Source organism: Euphorbia lathyris, chromosome 4, assembly GCF_963576675.1.
Source record: "Euphorbia lathyris chromosome 4, ddEupLath1.1, whole genome shotgun sequence".
Classification (NCBI taxonomy): Eukaryota; Viridiplantae; Streptophyta; class Magnoliopsida; order Malpighiales; family Euphorbiaceae; genus Euphorbia; species Euphorbia lathyris.
The window spans coordinates 71,137,733-71,142,533 of NC_088913.1; the positions used below are offsets into that span (position 1 = coordinate 71,137,733).

The 4,801-nt window shown below is 35.3% G+C and overlaps 1 non-coding gene across 1 annotated transcript; it reads left to right on the forward strand.

The window, feature by feature from the left end:
* The first annotated feature begins 4,314 nt into the window (after nt 1-4,314).
* On the forward strand, nt 4,315-4,421 carry LOC136228217 (small nucleolar RNA R71). Its single transcript, XR_010688547.1, has one exon. It is a non-coding gene; the product is annotated as a small nucleolar RNA R71 (small nucleolar RNA).
* The last annotated feature ends 380 nt before the right edge of the window (nt 4,422-4,801 follow it).

The window sequence follows — 4,801 nt, forward strand, 5'->3', positions numbered from 1 at the left end:
TAAATCTTCGCATTTTCATAAGATAGATGACGTAACTCATCTAACTCATTTAAGCCGAGTAAACGTTTCTTTCCTGCTTGTTGTAAATCAAAATTAAGTTTTCTAATAGCCCAATAGGCTTTATGTTCTAATTCTACTGGTAAATGACATGTTTTTCCATATACCAAACGATATGGAGTCATTCCTATTGGTGACTTAAATGCAGTACGGTATGCCCATAACGCATTATTGAGTTTTTTAGACCAATCTTTTCTTGATGACGAAACTGTTTTCTCTAGAATCCATTTGAGTTCTCTATTCGAGATCTCCGCCTGACCATTTGATTGAGGATGGTATGGCGTTGACACACGGTGACGTACTCCATATTTCCTCAGAAGTGTATCAAAATTTCGGTTTATGAAATGGGTACCTCCATCACTAACAATGACTCTAGGACAACCAAATCTACAAAATAAATCTTTAAGAAAACCAGTAACAACTCTAGAATCGTTTGTCGGGGTCGCAATTGCTTCAACCCACTTCGAAACATAATCTACGGCTACTAAAATATAAGTTTTACCATTAGAGGGCGGAAAAGGTCCCATGAAATCTATTCCCCACATGTCAAAGATTTCAACTTCCAATATGTTCGTGAGGGGCATCTCATCTTTTCTACCTAAATTTCCTGTTCTTTGGCATTTATCACAACGCGTAATAAATAAACGAACGTCTTTAAACATCGTAGGCCAAAAGAATCCACATTCATATATTCTGGCCACTGTCTTGCTAGTGCCGTTATGCCCTCCATATGAACTAGAGTGGCATTCCGATATTATAGACTCATATTCATTTTCGCTAACACATCTTCTAATTATCCCATCACCACATGTCCTAAACAAGAAAGGATCTTCCCAAAAGTACTGTTTAATATCAGAAAAGAATTTCTTCTTTTGGTTGAAATTTAATCCTTTTGGAACAACATTGGCTGCGAGATAATTAGCTATATCCGCATACCATGGGGATATGACATTTTTAATCTGATAGAGATGTTCATCAGGGAAATCATCTCGTATACTGATAGTCTCTCCTATCGGACCGTTTTCATCTTCGAGCCTTGATAGATGATCGGCGACAAGGTTTTCTACTCCCTTTTTGTCTTTAATTTCTATATCAAATTCTTGTAACAACAAAACCCATCTAATCAGACGTGGTTTTGCATCTTTCTTAGCAAATAAATAACGTAAAGCTGCGTGATCTGTATAAATAATAACTTTAGATCCTAACAAGTATGACCTAAACTTATCACATGCAAATACTACGGCTAACATTTCTTTTTCTGTTGTTGTGTAATTTAACTGTGCACCGGACAATGTGTGACTCGCATAATATATAACATGTAATCTTTTATCCTTTCTTTGACCTAAAACACATCCTACAGCTAGGTCACTTGCATCACACATGATTTCAAAAGGCAAATCCCAATCGGGTTTAGCAATTATGGGTGCACTAACTAAGGCTGTTTTCAATGTTTCGAAAGCTTTAATGCAATCTTCATTAAAATCAAAGGTTGAATCTTTCATAAGCAAATTAGTAAGTGGTTTAGAAATCATAGAAAAGTTTTTTATAAATCGTCTGTAAAATCCTGCATGTCCTAGAAATGATCTTACTCCCTTAACAGTAGTTGGCGGGGGCAATTTTTCTATCACTAAAGTTTTTGCTCTATCCACTTCTAATCCTTTTTCAGATATTTTATGACCTAAAACAATTCCTTCATCAACCATGAAATGACATTTTTCCCAATTTAATACTAAATTCGTTTCTTCGCATCTAGAAAGAACTTTATCTAAGTTTTTTAAACATGCATCAAAAGAATCTCCATAAACTGAAAAATCATCCATAAATACTTCCATGATATCTTCGATGAAATCATTAAAAATTGTAGTCATGCAACGTTGAAAAGTTGCTGGTGCATTACATAAACCAAAAGGCATTCTTTTATATGCAAATGTTCCATAAGGACATGTGAAGGTTGTTTTATCTTGGTCATCCGGGTAAATATATATTTGAAAGAATCCGGAATAACCGTCTAGAAAACAATAAAAGGAATGACCGGCTATCCTTTCGATCATTTGATCGATGAAAGGTAAAGGAAAATGATCTTTCCTAGTTGCCTTATTTATGTTCCTATAATCTATACAAACCCTCCAACCGGTGGTGGTTCGCGTAGGTATTAATTCACCTTCATCATTCCTTACTACAGTTATACCTCCCTTTTTGGGTACACAATGGATTGGACTAACCCATTCACTATCCGAAATAGGATAAATGATTCCATTGTCTAGAAGTTTAGTAATCTCATTTTTTACTACTTCTTTCATATTCAGATTTAAGCGTCTTTGTCTATCCGCTTTAGGTGGCTTATCTTCTTCTAAGTGAATCCTATGCATTACAATACTAGGATTAATTCCTTTTGAGTCTAAAATCTGCCATCCCATACTTCCTATTCTATTTCTAACAACTTCTTTCAATTTTTCTTCTTGATTTTTGGTTAATTTGTTAGAGATGATTATAGGTAGAGTATCATTTCCGCCTAGAAAAGTGTACCTCAAATGGTTTGGTAATTCTTTAAGTTCTAATTTAGGTGGAACTACTACTGAAGGCGGAACTGGTCCATCTTCTCGAATCAAAGGCTCTGGGTCCTTATCTTCTAATTCTTCACCCATTATATGTTCTATTATTTCTTCTCTTTGAATAATGTCATTGATACATTCTTCAACTAGATCAAGTTTCATACAAGCGAAATCCTCCATAGGATATTTCATTGCTCGATTTATGTCAAATTCGATCTTATCGTCTCCTATCCTTAAAACTACTTTTCCTTCTGACACATCGACTAGAGCACGTCCCGTGTTCATGAACGGTCTACCAAAGATTAGCGGACAATTAGCATCATAAGCAAAATCTAAGATAACAAAATCAGTAGGAAAAATAAATTTGTCAACTTTTACTAAAACGTCCTCAATTATACCATATGGTCTTTTAGTGGATTGATCCGCTAATTGCAAAACCATATTAGTACGTTTGATGTCTTCTTCTAAACCTAATTTATCAAAAATAGACAATGGCATCAAGTTTATACTAGCTCCTAAATCACAAAGACAACTTGGGAATTCAATATCTCCCAATTTACACGGAATGGTAAAGCATCCGGGATCTTTGAGTTTAGTAGGTAATTTGCTTGATACAATCGAACTACAATCTTCAGTAAGTGAAATGGATGAAATTCCTTCCCAACTAATTTTTTTTGAAATTAAGTCTTTCAAAAACTTTTCATAATTAGGAATTTGCGTAATTGCATCCATAAATGTTAAATTTATATGCAAATTTTTAAGTTTATCTAAAAACGATAAAAGTTGTTTATCATGGTCCTTATTTCGGACCTTGTGTGGAAAAGGTGGTTTTGGTACAAAAGGTTTCGTACCAAAATCAATTTGTGCATCTTTTTGTTTTAATGTATGTTCTTTGGAATTTTGTAAATCAGTTCCAGGTAAAGTTGAATCTCCGGGTATTTCCGGATCTGAGTAGTTTTTCCCTGAACGAAGAGTGATAGCCTTTACATGCTCTTTCGGATTTCCTTCCGTTTGGCTGGAAAGACTTCCCTCTTTGCGGGATGGAATTGATTTAGCAAGTTGTCCAATTTGAACCTCCAAATTATGGATGCTAGATGATTGGTTTTGAATAAGCTGATCTTGATTACTTATTTTTCCATTCATAGCATCTATAAATTTGTCGATTTTTGAAGATAAAGTGCTAATCGTATCTCTCGATTGATTTTGAAAGTTATTATTATGATATTGATTAGCACTTGCATTATTATTATTATTATCTCTCCAGTTAATGTTAGGATGATCTCTCCATCCAGGATTATAAGTATTAGAATAAGGATTATTAGTTTGGACAAAATTTACCTGTTCTATTACATCCATACCTTCGTAATCAATATCTGTCTGGATCGGAGTACCATTAGGATCGCACGGTGCCATAAACCTATCAAATTTGTGCGATAAGGCAGAAACTTGGGCTTGTAACATCGCAACTGGATCAAGATTCATTATACCTTTAACCGATGATGTACCTGAGGGTGACGGTTTCGCCATTGGTATATGTCCATGCTCTGCGGGCCACATACTGCTGTTGATTGCCATTTCCTCCAAAAGTTCTCTTGCTTGGGCGGATGTCTTCTTCATAAATAACCCTCCAGACATAGCATCTAATGACCCTCTAGTCGTAGGATTTAATCCACTATAGAATGTTTGCATTAAAAGTGCATCTGGCAATGAGTGGTGTGGGCATAAACGTTGAAGTTCTTTAAAATGTTCCCAAGCCTCATAAAGAGTTTCATTGTCATTTTGAGAAAAAGATGTCAACTCTTTTATGATTCTTGCGGTTTTTGCTAAAGGAAAATATTTCAATAAAAATGCTTGGGCAAGTTGGTCCCAAGTTTCAAATGTTGCGGCCGGCATAGAAGTTAACCATTCTTTGGCTCGATCCTTAAGAGTAAAAGGAAAAAGGCGAAGTTTGATTGCTTCGGCTGGCACATCACTAATTTTAAAAGTGTCACAAATTTCTAAGAAATTTGTCAAATGGGTATTAGGATTTTCGTGAGGTAGCCCATAAAATGTTACGTTATTTTGCAACATATTAAGCAAAGCAGGCTTAATTTCAAATTGGTTTGCGTTTATACGGGGTCTAACTACACTATTAGTTACACCGGCCATTCCTGGCCTAGCGTACTCCATAAGTGTTGCCATATTTTCTGGCT